The sequence below is a fragment of the Chelonia mydas genome, chromosome 4, assembly GCF_015237465.2.
Source record: "Chelonia mydas isolate rCheMyd1 chromosome 4, rCheMyd1.pri.v2, whole genome shotgun sequence".
NCBI classification, from domain to species: domain Eukaryota; kingdom Metazoa; phylum Chordata; order Testudines; family Cheloniidae; genus Chelonia; species Chelonia mydas.
In genome coordinates this window covers 22,195,769-22,212,209 of record NC_057852.1, presented here as the reverse complement: position 1 = coordinate 22,212,209, position 16,441 = coordinate 22,195,769, and positions in this window count along the sequence as shown.

The window sequence follows — 16,441 nt, the reverse complement described above, 5'->3', positions numbered from 1 at the left end:
GCAGTGAACCACAAATGGGCCTCTGTGTCACACCTCCTTGTTAGGAAGTTTTCCTGATAGTCACCCTAAACTTTGCTCTTTTTTTCAGTTTAATTCCACTCTATCCAGTCATGTCCCTTCACCCACCCTAAGCAGAGGTCTCTTCTCCTGGGTGTGTATGCCATTCAACCACTGTGCTTACATAAATCCCACATTGTATATCACTACCTGCCTTATTGTTTCTTTTGCCTCTGATAGTCAATATTACCCCCACATTTGATCTTGGCAGGCTCATTGAAGAAACATGCAAGAATTCTGCACCAAAAAAAAAGTGACAGGGAGCTGAATGACTGGAAAATGTGCGTGCAGCAGTCATTCAGCTCCATATTTCTGCTATATGTTTAGATGCTGCAGTTCTGTATTCATGGCAGAAGGCTGCCCTGGCAGCAACAAGAAATATGATCCTGACAACGCAGCTTTCCCCCTGCTTCGGTGTTTTATACAGAGGGCTTCCTTAATGGAAAACATGGAGAAGCAGCCAAAGCATGCACTGGAACTATTGTACGGGGTGGGGAGAGAGTAAAATGGGGCCCAGTCAAGGGCAACCCCTTTTTGTTTGTGTGATTTTTTTGTAAGCAACTCGTTTTTGAAAGTAGGTGAAACTTGGGGTATGCAAGACCAATCACACTCCTGAAAGGGGTACAGTAGTCTCAAAAGGTTGAGAGCCACTGAATTAAGAGTTAGATCAGAGGGGTCAAACATGGCCTGTGGGCTGCATCTAGCCTGTAAATCTAGTCAGACTCAGAGCCAGCAGACTCCCATTTAAAAACAAGTTTCTATCTTTCAGGCCTGCAAAGAGAACCTTCTAAATGTAACCCAAGTGTAATCAATGCAGTCCTGTTTGCCTAAATCTGCAAGCAGCCTGAAACAATTCCTCACAGTGTGAAATCCCCTCTCCCTTATTAATCTGGTAGGAGTGCTAGCTGTAAAACCCAGTGATGATATGTTCACGTTTTAGTGAAAGGCCTGGAGAATGGGGGTGGGTGGGCTTGAAGCCCATGGAGTGAGGGGAAACGAGTGTCTTGCTGCAGGGAAGAAAATGCAGAGGGGGAAAAGAAAATGGGGAACATTCCAAAGACAGGAAAGGAGGGGAGGAAGGAAAAGAAACCCAGGGCAGAAATACCAGCCGCTTAAAGGGAGGCAGATTTTTCTCAGGGAATGATGAATGTGAAAATAGTGCTCGGAACAAATAAACACTTATGACACAGGCCATTTTTTGTCTTGAACTCTCTGCAAATCTCTTACTGACGTCAGTGAGCATTGCACTGTGTACAGTGGGGAGTACCTAGTCTTAAATTTATACCCTGGCCCAAAGACTGCCATTTTACACACACAATTTGCTCTCTCCTCTGACTGAGTTTGATCCCCCTGAGCTAGATCCTGCCGTTAGCTTTGTTGTGGCACAGGGGAGCCAGCGAGTGTGGCGGGCGTCTCTTTTTCCCCATGCAAGTAAAAGGTTAGAATCTCTTCCTAGTGATTGCAACAGGAAGCAGCCAGATCTTTGGAGTAATTCTGTTGGTTCACTGCAGCGTCACCAGAGATGACTTTGGCTCAGTTCTACATTTATGTGTGTTCAGGATTTGAGGATCACACTTCAAAACTTTCAATGAGCTGTCAAACCTTGACAAGACTTGAAAAGACAACAAGCCTTGGCAGCACTTTTGCATTGCATGGCTAACTGTCTGCCAGGAGCAAAAGTGACCCTCCTCACGTCTACACAGTCATGTGACCAATGGATTAGCATTCTTCGTGATAAAATATTGCAGCACGCTACCACCTAAGCTGCATGTGTGACAATTCTACCGTGTTTGAAATCTATAATGTGTTGTTCACAAAGGGTTAAATCTTCAATGTATGCACAGGCTTGGCAGAAGGGGAGCACCAGTCAGTCACACTGCTCCATAGTTGCTATGACAGGGTTTCAGTACTTAGCATCTGGAGCCCCTGTGCCTCCCTTCCATGGAGAACCATGTAAATGCATCAGTGGATCTGCTGCGATCCCTTCCCCCTTAGCTACCCCTTCCCTTCTGCAGTGCCACAGAGCGAGCCATGGTGGAGCATAACTTAACAGCATGTAGTAGATGCAGCGTCTACTCATGAAGCCTGCTCCTCCTGCTCACAAGAGCAACGCTTTGGCTGCATTTGATGTACATGGCAGGAGGGAGGCAGACTTCACCCTAAGAAGCTGTGCATTGGACACATGTTTGTTAGGTCTAGAGCTTAGTTCCAGCATGCATTGCTTTAGTAAATGGGGAAAACCAGTAGTCTACCATTTACCCACCAAACCAGGCAGCAGTGCCGTCTCCCCATCAGCACCCTCCACCAATGCGCCTCCAGCCTGACTTAGTGGGCCTGCCTCCAAGGGTGAGCCCATTCTCCAGTGCCCAGCCACGCCTTCACAAGGTGGTTAAGTGGTGCCAAATGTAGTGGCTGTTTCTGGAGCTGCGGTATCTATCCACTGGAAACTGGACTGAGACAACCATCCCTTTCACCTAGACCACCAAATAGCCACCAGGCAGTAAGAACTTTTGGCCACCAGTGCCTGGGTTGCATTTGAATTGATGACCTAGAAGTGAAAGGTTCTTCTATATTCCATTACGCAGGCGCTGGCTTAATGCTGGATAACCTTGTAATTACATAAATCGAAATGAAGTCCTTGCATGTGACGAGTGCACCAGCCCTCACCCAGAGCCTGAGGGAATATTTTTCTTCATGACCCTCTCACAACAGAGGAGCCAGGGCATGAGTTCTTTGCCAAAGGTCATCCAAAAGTCACACTGCTTGTCGCAACATATTTCAGCTTCTCTGCTTGGTCCAAGTGTGTTCGTCCATCTGCTTCGGCGGGCACAAATCTCAGGCAGGAAATTTTTCAAGCCACCCAACCTGCAACTAAGATCATCTTCCAGAAAATTAAACAAGATTTAGTGTCTAGAAGCTAAAGCTAGATAAACTGGGGCTAGCAATAAGATGCATGGTTTTAACAGTAAGAGTAATTAATCATTGGAACAACATACCTAGGGATGTGGTGGATTCTCCATTGCTTCAAGTCTTTAAGGTTGAATGCATTTCTCAGATATATACTCTAGCTCAGCCCCAAGATATGTGCTTGACCCAGAAATTACTGGGCAAGGTTATCTGGCCTGTGTCATGCAGGAAGTCAGACAAGACGATCATAATGGTCCTTTCTGGATGTAAAAATCTAAGGAGCTCCTCTTCCTCTATGTGGCTGTGCCTGATGTCATAGAAGGCTTAAACTTGCAAGATACTGAATGTTTCCTCCCACTCACCTTCCACTGAGAACAGCTGAGAGTTGGTGATGCTCAGCACTCTCAAATTGGTCCCTAAGTAAGCTGACGGAAAGGGGAGCACAACACAGACCACGTGGTCTAGACACATGATCTACAGTTTGAAACACCATCCTTCCAGCAGTGCATGTTTTGTTTTGTTCTGTTCTGTGTATTGCTGCGTGTGTAGCTCTTTGCTGATTAGCACTGAGAGCCTTTGTGGGAGAAGTGGGTTTTATGGTGGGTCCGAGCTGTGGCTGAGGTGGGTCACAGCTAAGAATGCCAAACTGCGGGCAGAGTGGTAAAACAGAGCAGACACACCCCAAACTCCTGGCTTATTCTATAATTAGATTCACCAAATCAGTATCAAAATTGAGCTCCTGTGTCACCACACTGGCTAAAAAGCCTCCAAAAACACAGTCCTCCAGGCAATCCAGCCCTTATCACCACCCAGACGTGGACTGGATTGGGGCTGGTTGGATAGCCCTGTGTCAGGTAATGGACAGCACCTGCCAACCTCATTAGCCAGGCCTATAAAGGCTGTGAGGAAGGGGGGAGAGAAAGGCCAGGCACAGAAGGAGCCTTCTGGTCTGTTGCTGGCTAGGCCTGTACTTGGCAAAGTCAGCTGCAAAACCTGTACATAGGTGGACAGTGGTGGTGGGAAAGCAATTATAAATAAAGAACACTGGTGTCGCATCAAGCTGAGGCGTTCCTGACTGATTGGCGCTGGCAACAGGGGCCGAAACCAGAGGGGCCCAGCATGCGCCTCGCTACAGAATCATATACATGGCAAGTGATTTTCCAGGTTCATAGATGAGGATCACAGCAGTGATGATAAATGTGCTCGCTTGCAAAAAAAAAAGAAAAAAGAAAAAAAAAGTCTCCAGTTTACCCAAGCAGGTTGGGGGTCATTCAGTCCATTGTTTAAAGCTCCTCTGTGTTAGAAATCCCATCCAGAGATGTGGAATAGAACTGAAGACAAAGCAGTGGTGTCACAGCTTGCTATTTATAGCTCAGCTTCTCTGTATGGAAAGTTACATACTAACCAATATGGAATCTTTGATCATATGTCCTTACATGCTTTGCTGAATCAGAGGGGTAGCCATTGACTCCACTGTCTCTGAGGTGTCTTCAGGAAGGACGCCCTGAAAAGCTGATTTCCTTCAATGGCCCATCACCACATGAATAGCCATCAGCCAATGATGGCGAGCCTGAATGTAAACTTTCCTGGGGGGTGTCACCCAGAAACACAACACATGGTTGAGATACAAATGCATAGCAAATATTCCTAACTTCAGATACAAAGATGATAAATGCTTATGAACCGGATTATCGTATTTAACAGATTGCAACTTTTCCATTGATAACTTGCATTACATACCTTATCGGATTTAGTGCAACTGTGCATCAGTAGTGATTGTAACAGAAGGGGGCACCTGGTTATCATTCTTTCTATACAGCATCACAGTGGGATTTGTATGAACACAGGGTATTCTTGAGGCCTGATCCAAAGCCCAGGAAGTCATTGAAAAGGCTCCCATTGACTTCAAAGGGTTTTTGATCAGGCCCTTAGAGTGCAAGGAGAGGACACAGACTACATAATGCATGTCACGGGTATGAGACTGTACCTACAGGAGAAGTGACATGGTTCAAGGAATCAGACTCTAGACTGGAAGCCAGGAGATGTGGATTCTTTTCCCTGCTGTGTTACTACATCTCAGCTTTGCTTCCCTTTGTCTGTTTAGACTGTAAACTCTGTGTCTGAATAACACAACAGAACTCCAATCTCTGTTAAGTAATAGTGATAAGTGAGAGGGATAGAATACCAGTGAACCATTTCAGGAGAGCAGCTGGACTGGATAGCTCCCATTCGAGAGCAGGACAGAGGAGAGGTCAGCAGCAGCTTGAAAAGATCACAAGTTTCTAGAACAAAAGCCGCTAAAGGGTGCTCACTGAAATAGTGCGTCCTGGGTACAAGAGCCCTTCAGGTGTGTTACAAAGAATCTCACAGGCCCATGCACAATGGAACAGGTGGAGCTTCCTGGCCAGGAGTCTGTGCTATATGGAGCAATGCTAAGGGCCTGACCTGACCTGACAGATGCTAATGTATGGTAACAAACTTCCGCACTAACTGGGAGGAGGTCTACATTGTCAAGGCTTTTTGCACCATTTCAGACTGTTCAGTAAACGTGGGAGACACTGTGCTATAGCTAATGCCATCCGTTTCTCCTAGCACCCTTTGATATACTTTGGGATGTTTTCTGCCATGGAGTTTTCTGGTAGTTTTCTTTCCACTGAGCATAAACTACGTCCTGATTATTTTTTTTCCAGTGAGGCTGACTGACAGAGAGCATCCCTCTGACCCGTGAGTGATGTTGAGATTTAAATAAAATTCCCAAATTCTTTGGCCTCCCAGAGAAACTCCTGCTCTACGAATGCTCTGGTGGTTAATAATTTTACGAAATTAAGGGATTTTCCAGGAAAATTAACTAACTTGATCTCCATCTGGGAGCCATAGGGAATGTGCCTCTTGCCTTTACCTATTTCCTGGAAAAAATTTCATCTCTGGGCCAATCAGCCTCCAAGTTCCTAGCTTCTTCAGGGGTTACAAGCGGATCAGAAGTTCACCATGGCATGATGTGAGAGCCTTCTCCAAGGGACACCTCACCAAATAATGCACATCAACACAGGCTTTATTAGCTATATGTCTTTCATGTTAAACTTTGGTTTATATAGCATATCCTAGGTAGAGTATTTAAAAAATAAAATCTAAGTACAAGTTAGAGCTAAAGTGTTCACCTCTCTCTGAGGGTGCATGCAGTCCAATACATCTGTCTCATTGTCTCGTTAAGTTACAGCTGAGTCTGAATCAAAACCCCATGGGCTAGATCCTGAGCTTGGTGTTAATTGGTGTAGCTCCATTGGCTGCAAAGGCACTATGCTACCTTTCACCAGGGGAGGCTGTGGCTCTGATTCGGAATACCCCTTCAGATCTCAATCTGAATTTCACTGCTGGCCTCACAATATATCAGAAGCCAAATCAAAACCTTAGATCCCGAAAGGTTTGGGGAAGCTTAGATTTGATTCTGATCCCAACTTTGAGGCTCGGGTTTATTGACCCATAATTTGATGGCCTACACTCCACTTCAGTCAGGTCTATCTTATTATCTATTTGCTGTTACTGCTCATCCCCTGCCCCAATCTCTCTGCGGCTTGTTTTGTATTTCTGTGAATTGAATTAGCCATTTGTCATAATGTTCCTGTTTGAAAAATATTCCTCTTTTGCTGTAAACTGTTTGAAGTCCTAGACGGTTCTTTTAGAACTATGGTATGATGAATTAACAGGCCTGGAGACTGAACTTTGGTCTTACCCCTGACGTTGTCCTCAAGCAATGAGGCGCACTGCTGATGCGCCATAGGGAAGCTTGCATGGCTCCTGACTGTGCTATACTTTATTTCCAGAACTCTTATGGTCCCTTTGAAATGCTCTTAATCCACTAGCTAATTGCTCAATATACAATCCAAGAAGGAACATGGGTTAAAAAAGGTATAAACCATTAAATGAACAGGCTATAAACTGTCTTAAAGCAAGCACTATCGCAGAAGCAGGGTGTCTTTAACTCTTCCAGACACTGATGTGTCTGCCTTTGGGGAAGAATTAAGAACTTCAAGCAAAGCCCACAAGGGCTGAACAAGTTGCTGTGACGTTGCTTTAATATTTGCTTCTCTCTGAGCAGCAGCTCTGTGTTGGGCATTATTGCCACTGTGCCTTAAAATATCAACTACGAGGGGCTCCTTGGGCAACACACAGCGCGAAGGATGACTGCAGCTTTCCCTATGGTTTTAACGTCTGTCTCGGTCCTGATTTCCTGAGTCTTTACAAAGAAAAAAGTACGTCTAGCAGTGAATTTGCAGGACTGGAGTAACTCCTGCTGGGAGGGTTTAAAGTAACGTCCAGTCTATCCCTCCCAGTGGTGGAATATCATTAGGTTGTAATAAAAGCTGTTTGCACTATACGCTTCATTCGATTGATTAATTTGCAATACTACTGTAACCCTTTCCGTGGAAGGGGTAGGGAAAGAAGTGGATATGAAGGGGAAAGGGTCTGAAATTGCCCAGCAGTAACTACATTTGCACCCACAGAGCTGGCTGAAAATCTGGCCTTATGGAAGTCAATGTTAAAACTCTGATAGACTCCATTAGTGACAGGATTTCACCGCAGGTAGCTAGATGTATCCCAGCATGCATTTCAAGCAAAAAATGCAGTAAGAATTATTTGCCAGGTTGAGGCTCAGCTGAAAATCAGACTCTAAAATCTCCCCAGCCAGACTTTAATGCAGTGAAGTTCTGCTAGGAGTCAAGTTCTTGTTACCCCTTTTGCCCTAAGTGGCTAGCCAAAATTTAGGATCTTGTCGATTGTCCCAGTCAGGAGGAGAAATTGATGGAGTCTGGTACCTTTTGATTCAATCTTCTCTACAAAGAATGTACGAATTCCTCTTTCTGCAGATGAGAGGAGGAACTAAATCACCGTTTCCTTGCACCAAACTCCTGTCAGCCAGCACCCCACCCAAAAGCCCTCTCCAGTCTTTTCTCAGTGTTTTGCTACAGAGGGTCTGTTCAGGCTGTCTCTTGCTTCCTGGTCTCTGACTCTCTCTCTGTGCCAAAACAATATCCAGCAACGCCAATATCCCCACATCGTTTGAACTCCTGAGTGGACTCGCATATCAGTGTTCTGGGCAGTGACATGCTTACCTGTCTCATCTATCTTAAATGAAAGGCGGCAATTAAATCTATAACATTTATTTACATTCCTTTATCAAGCATAAACCGACTCCAGCTACAATGAAACAAGTCTGTCAGATCCACCCATGACATTGGCCAATAATTATCACTTTTGCTGACGGACGGCCCTGTTTGTTCCTTATCACAGGCCTGAGTGATCACGAAGCATGTCTTGCCGAGACCTGAGAGGTCAGTTTTGTTCAGAAAGGTTATCTGCTTTTATCTGTTATGCATTTTCACTTCACTGCTCAACTGAGCCCCTGACACAAATTCCCTGTGTATTTCCCCTCCTTAGTATTTAAAAAATGATTCCAAACCATTAAGTAGCTAGCTGTAACTCTTTTCATGCAGTGTTTCTGACATTTATTTAAGTGGATGGTGCACCAGCCTAAGCTAAACTAATCAGCACTGTTATTTATGAGATGCTCCTTGTCTCAGCAGCAGTGAGCAATCTTACCTTTCCTTGCCTTCCCAGGTAGGCGTGTCTCAGATTTATACATCATTCAATGACAAAAATGCCCCTCAAATTACACTGAGCTAGCGTTCTTCCTCAGTGGTTAAAAAACCCACTATTGAGCAGTAAGAGGAAGTGTGCCTAAGAGAGAGAAATAGACCACTGTCCTGAACAAAAGTATTTTCTGTGGTCGTTGAAACAGCACTCTCCAAGAAAAAGTCAAGGACACTTGCACCAAATGCCCTGTGATAAATATAAATGCAGCCCTCCATCAGCAAACGTAAACTGTCGTCCACTGTCATATCCTGAGGGGCATTGTAACTGGAGGAATTGTTTGTGTCTGTTTAAAGGAACAGGAAAAATTTCATGCACAATATCACTAGATTTGAATTAGGTGAGTTACAAACAGAGCTCAGACCTTATTTTACTACAATCTTGTCTCCCTTTTCATTCCTTCCCATTTCTTCCCTTCAAATTTGGTTTGGGAGACAATGCAAGAAAATGTAATGGTCCTATCAGTATCCAGGCCCTGATTCAGCAAAGCTTATAAGAACATGGGTTGGGTGTTTTTGTTTTTTTTAAGCAACGTGTATGCTTGAGGGCTGCTTTGAATAGGGATAGTGGTACAACTAACTGGCTAGCTGGCTGGCCCCATAATGGGAGACAGTTATTCTCTAGAATCAGATGTTTGTATAAACTATTCCGCAATACTGGATTAAAAAAATCACTTTTTAAAAAAAAAAACAAATATCCCTGTCAAAAAAACTTGCTTGCTAGATCAGCAGATATTGAACACGGAAGTGGCATATGAACAGTCAAAATGTATTTGTTTAAAAATACAGCTCTGCTTCCAAGAATCAGATTTTAAAGCAACATCAGCCGTATTTTAGATTCACAGACTTCATTGTGAACATCTGGTATCTCCTTCTGTATACACAGGTCATAGAACCTCTTCCCAGTGATTCCTGCATCAAGCCCATAACTTATGTTTGAGCTAGACCATATCTTTTAGCAAGATGTAAACCATGATCTAATAATGTCTTAGGCCACATCTACACTAGAGACCTTACTGTGCCACAACTGTACGGATGCAGCTGCGCCGTGGTAAAATCTCCCATGTAGCCGCTCTGTGTCGACAGGAGAGGGCTCTGTCATCAACATAGTGCTGTCCGCACCTGTGCGTCTATCCGTGTAACCTGTGTCGCTCACAGGGGTGTTTTTTCACATCCCTGAGCCACATAAGTTATACTGACAAAAGTGCTAGTGTAGACATAGCCTCGACATCTCTTGGATAAACTGAAAAGACTGAGATTCTTGAGTCTCTCACTACAGGGCAGGTTTTCCAGACTTTGTATTGCTCCTAACTCTTTTCTGAACCCTTTCCAATTTGTCAACAACCAATTTTTGAATGTCTTCTCGTTTGGCAGATTTGAACGTGGCCCTAGAACGGTCAGTCTCCAGCTACGGGTTCAGAGACATTGTTAATGCAGGTTTCAGAGTAGCAGCCGTGTTAGTCTGTCTTCGCAAAAAGAAAAGGAGTACTTGTGGCACCTTAGAGACTAACCAATTTATTTGAGCATAAGCTTTCGTGAGCTACAGCTCACTTCCTCGGATCTGAGGAAGTGAGCTGTAGCTCACGAAAGCTTATGCTCAAATAAATTGGTTAGTCTCTAAGGTGCCACAAGTACTCCTTTTCTTATTGTTAATGCAAGCATTTCCACTCCCTCTGCTGTGTGCCTGTCCTGTGGATACATGGACAGTTCTCCAGAGTTGTTGATGCAGAAACTTTCACCAAACCTACTTTCACAAATAAATACATGTGAAGACTTTGGCAACAAGTTGATTGAAGAGAGCAAATGCTGCGAAAATGGCAAATCATGCAGTATGAGGGACAGTTTGTGTTAGAAACTTTTGTTTAAAGCCACAGACAACATAGTAATGAAAACAAGATCCCAAGAACTGCTAGTTTTCCTAAAGAAGCCTTTATGTTGTTCCTATTTTTGACTTGGCTTATAAAAATAAGAGCTATGCTATGTAAGCAGCATCTTGTGACAGTTTTCACTTCATTGTGTGCTTGACATTTTTTGCTCATTTATTTGAAGCCCTTTTATACTTAGACCTTTCCTGTTTACTTTGTTGGAGGCATGTTGAATAGTGGATTCAGAATTTTAATACCCCAGATTTCTCACTTTACAGATGTTCATTAAGGTAATGATTAAAATGATTGTTGCAGAAAACTAAAATATCCTTGATTACATCACCCTGATCACTCTTTCTCTTTCCCAAATGACACCAAAGCCTGACAGCAGCACCACTGCTGTTAATGGTGTGTCAGCACTGTCATTATCCACACCTGGTATTTTAGGGATTTGCACCTCGACTGTGAAAGACAAACAAGGTGGTGTGATCTGTCATCTCAGCCCTGGTGCACACCTGAGAAATCATTTCCTCTTAATTAATAAATCAACACTAATAAAAAGGGAACTAAAGCTGTGAACATAGTATTCTGGAGAATTATTTGACGAAGGGTATGTGTAGACAGTTATTACTCGATTGTTGTTGTTTATACTCTGATTTCAGAGAGACAAGGTGTGTGAGGTGATATCTCTTATTGGACCAACTTCTGTTCATGAGAGACTGAGACACAAACTTTTGAGCCACACAGAGCTCTTCTTCAGGTCTCTGTGTGGACCGAAAGCTTGTCTCTCTCTCTCTCCTCCAAAAGTTGGCCCAATAAAAAGTATTCTCTTTCATTTACACTTACACTTACACACACACACCCCCCTTTGTCTCTTTAATATCCTGGGACTGACATGGCTAAAACTGCACTGTATTGATTTCAGTAATGCCAAATCCACCTGCCACCATTCATTCAAACTTTGAATCAGACCCTCCCCCAGAATAAGACAAGACTAGCTTAAAAATAATTTTAAAATCTGGGCTCTTTCTCTTCTGGTTTCTGAGCTTTTAGGGTTCGTGTTTTCAAGATTTTGTTTGCAACCATGAGGCTAGAAACCCTTTTTTTTTTTTTTTTTTTTTTTAAATGAATGTTGAATCCTCACACATTCACATGACTCCAAAGCTTGGGCTCTCAGAAAAACACCCAATAGTGTGATTCTGACAATCAATTCAAGAGAGCTGACAGCACTGTTAATACTTTGACAAGACTTTTCAGAATCTTCTTCTATTTTAATATGTAAAACCTCAGGTCCTGCTCCTGTTCCCTGTCAAGTCAATAGCCAAACCTGAAGCAAGACTTGGGGCCTCAATACATTTTCAAAACAAGCTTTAAAAAGGAAAATTAAATACTGACAATATTTTCATAATAGACTAGACCCTCAGGTGCCATAAATCAGCATAATTCCATTGACATCAATTGTGCTATGCACATTTAAACCAGCTGAGAATCTGACCCAGAGGGGTTCACTGAAACTGGCAAAAGTCAGGAAATGTAGAATTGAGAGGATTTTTGTTCTCCTTAACCTACCCCGTGTATAGCTCTTGCATCAGCTCTAGGCTCTAACATCTCTATCCATGGTATCTGAGCACTAAAAGAAGGAAAATCCACCACTGTTTGCTTTTCCATGTAAAAAAACCAAAATTCTCTGACAACATGAAACATGGATTTTTATGTTTTTTTTAATAGTGGGAAAATGCTGAACTTTAGTTTCCCTATTTATTTATATAAATAGGGAATCAGTTGATCACAATATTTTATTGCTATATTTACAATTTTTCAGCAAGTTTGAAGCCTACCAGTGCCATCAGTCATTATAATACAATTAATGCAATGATCCAGTAATAGTGCATTGTTTCTTTGTCAATGGCCCTGCTGTTTCAGCCTCTTGTTTTCATTTTTCAGTTTGTTTAGTGCTTTCGATGTGTTCTACAATTGTCTGCCTTCGAACATAACCTACAGCCTTGCTGCTTAGAGTACAGAACAGCACATTACCATCGACATGAAATTTGTCCTTGCCAAACTCAGTGACGTGGTCTTTAGGGGGGATTTTTAAAGTTTTTGGCATCTTTTCATAACTTTAATTACTCACAACTGAAGGCTGAAGTGAAATTTGTGATGCATTAAAACATGAACCCTATGCGTCGTTGAGTAACCTATATATGCCGGAAGCAATTTATTGGAGCTTAGCTATGTAAATTTAAAGCACATTCAAAAATCAACCACAAGAGTGGGAGGTTGTGCGCCTTGAATGAGTGACACCGGTACTTTCAGTAAAATTTTAGTATTTATTTTTTCACAAAATGTAAAAACTAAAGAGTCTCTGTTTGTTTGTTTGTTTTTTAAAAAAGTGAATTCTGCGTTTTTCCACGGCAAATGGATTTTTAGGATCCCTGCTGTTCAGTGAACATAATACTGAGGCAGAACGTGTGGGTTAAAGATGCTGTTTTTGTGCATTAACTGTGCGTGTCATGGTTTTGAATGGGGTTCAGTTTAGCTGTTCCTCCACTGTGTTTCATTTCAATTCTGAACTTTGTCTGAGGTTGAAAGAACCAATTTGGCAGGAATTGTCTCAAATGTTCACCCATCTCTTGAACTGAATGGAAAATGCGGGGCAATGCTCAGCTGTCCTTATGAAGATAAATATCTTCTAAAATACAAATATGACCTAAATTTGCAGACCAAAATTTAAGAGGTAGCTTTCTGCCCCTGAGAAAGTCACGTTGCTTGGCTCCATTGTTACGAAGTGTGATGTTGCCACTAGAGGGAGCTTTCATCTAAACATAAGAGCCTTGTGCTGTATATTAGTACAAGAGCATCTGCAGAGCAAGTTAGTGTTTCTATTTGCTGACTCCAGCAGTTTATATGCTTCTCATAGGACACAATCATGAGTCAAATAGGTAATAGCAGCCTGTTCTTTATATTCCAGTGTGACCTAATTTAAGAACAATCTGAAGACTACTTATCTGATCGGCCCTCCCCCAAGAACCTATTAAAAATGTTGGCTAGTTTCCTTTCCCCTGGAGATGGGCCAACTTTGGGGTGTTGTTTTGTCATAGAAGTAAATGTTTCAAGATCACTTTCTTTTAACACAACTTTTTTTGGTGAATTTCCATATTAATAGAAATATTTTTGCAGTATGTGTATTCACAGGTGCACATCCCACAGTGCAGAAATTAGACTTGCAGACTGAAATTGAATCCAGTTGTGTGTGACTGGCATGAAGCTGAGATGAGGCTCAGGGTAGAGTCATTAAAACCCTGCTGAATGCAGGCTGCCATCCAGCTATTTACTGAAATCTGTTTGTTTTTCTGCAGACCTAGGTACTGCAATCTGACACTGCTTATAATTAAAACTAGGAGAGCTGCAATTACAGCAGGGAGTGATTTCTTGAGCAGAGGTTTTGTTAACTAAACAAAGGCCTAAGAATCAAGGCCCCATATATTATATGGCCACAGCATTTATCAATGAATCCGCCCCTTTCCACAAAATTGTACACATAGACTCAAGCTTTCATTTTATAAACAAAAGTTTCATATACTTAACAATTGTGAAGAAAATCTTGAAAGGGTGACCAATGCAGTGTTGTCTTCCTAAATTTGCAGACAGCCTGAAACAATAGCTGTGGGAGGAGCAAACTGCCCAATTCCACTCCAATGAGTGGTTGACTCTGAAACCTAAAGACGACAATTGAACCAGCAACACTGTTAACAATTTCACTGCTGCTCAGTTGAGTAGAAACATCCACCTAGTGCGCTGATCCCAAACTTACTCCTGCTCCTTACAAGTGTCAAAAAGCCTCACATGACCCTTATCAAGCTGCCAGAAACTCGAGCGTCCTACATTTATGCTGGTGTGTTTTGTTGGCATGAGTGTAGGATTGTTGTATTACTTACAAGGGGAGAAATCAGGAGTGAATAACATAGGGACTCCTCTGCTCATAATACCTTTGTTACAATACACCATCACAGAATTTGTATTTGCCATGTATGTTACAGGAAATTCTTTTAGAAATGTTTGAGAGTTTTTAAACTTTCTGTCAGGACTATTTTTATATATCTTCCTTCTGTAAAGCCGGGTGAGAAATAAATGTAAAACACCCCCTACGATGACTAGAAATAGCTTTCCTATATCTAGAAATGTCATGATTTTAAAGTCCAATATCTTGGTCTCTTTGAGAGATAGAAGCAAGTGTGTGTTCCGCTGAGAACCCAAGAATATTTGCTTCACAGTAGTACAAAGTGTTGGGAGGGCAGTTCCCTATTTGGAGTAAGGAGGAGGAAACATTTTCCTGGAAGGCTAGCTGATTTATAAAAGATATTGAAAGCAGGTTGCAGTTGTTCACAGTTCTGGAATGTTTGTCCATCTCCCCAGTACTTTTTCTGGCAGACAGAGTACCGGTGATGTGATATTGGTATACAACTATTATATGATTAGGAAGCGTGAACATAAGGAATCCTATTTTGTATCAACCGGTAATACCATTGGGTTCAGACCTAATTTGCATACTGTGGGGTGGGGTAAAACACCAATTACAGGCTAACTGGCTTCAATGTAAATAGACTACACTAATGGTGGGTTTAGACACTGGACTCAAGTGGTTATATCATCCAGTAGGAAATATGAATTTGAATTCATAGTGGTGTCTGCAGCTGCAGCTAATGGAGCAATTGGTGATGACACCGTAAATTGGGATTATCCACCACTGATCAAAATGGTGAATTTCTCACGAGGCCTGAGGAAGAACTCTGTGTAGTTTGAAAGTTTGTCTCTCTCTCACCAACAGAAGACGGTCCAGTGAAAGCTATTACCTCACTCACCTAGCCTCTCTCCTGTTCTTGTAGTTGACACAGCTACAGCACTACTGTATGCAGGAGAATCCTACCGTGTTTTGAACCGGGAAGATGACTTTCCCACTGAATCCAGTGAAAAATGAGAGCAGAATTTAAAAATGTTTCTTTCCATGGTCAGGTGATTGTTAGAGGCACTTAAATACCGTTGATGGATTTAGATTATAGAAACTAGATAGGTATCCATCTAAAGTTGTCCATTACTGTGGTCAGTGGGTAGGTAGGTTGCTCAACCCATAGACGGTCAAATGTTTTGTTTCCACTTTGGTCAGCAGAGCTTACTCGGTTTTTTTTGCTCAGCTCTGGTGACGCTGATTTCTACAGTCCTGATTAGTCCCTCTTTGGATAACTGATGTCCCAAACTGATTTTTATTTGTAGTGCTATAGCACCTAGGAGCCCATTGCGCTAGGTGCTGTACAAACATGGAACAAAGACAGTCCGTGCCCCAAAGAGTTTACAATCCAAGGCTAAGACAAGAGGCAACAGATGGAGACAGACAGATCAATGGGGAAGTACAAGTTTTGTTAACTTGATATCAACAGTCCACTTAAAATATCTTTTAAAGAAAACTAGATGATGTACCATATTTGAGCCCTAATCCAGATAAGCACTTTAGCGTATGAGTAAACCCATTGGCTTCAATCAGATGACTCATGTGCTTAAAGTTAAGCAGATGCTTAAGTATTTTGGTGGACTGGGGCCTCATTTTTGTCACCATAGAACTCTTGAAATTCAAAATACTATTGTCCTGACACATCCATAAAAAATAGAACAGATAATAAGTTATGGCCCAACATGACCCATGTATGTTGTGCATGTAGCTTGCAAAACTGGAGTGATTGATTTATTTGGGTATATTGAAAAAGTACCTGCCTCAAGCCCTAGACACTGATTTAAAACATAACAAACTTCAGATAAACATCCAAACAAATTATGACTTCCTCCAAAAATTCAGTTCAGCTCCTAAAATAAAGAGCACACCAAAAATGAATCCCCCTTGTCATACTGAGGTTTGAATTCATGTTTATTCTTTGGAGTGCCTACAGTCCTTGCCTTTAAGCTCACGCATACATA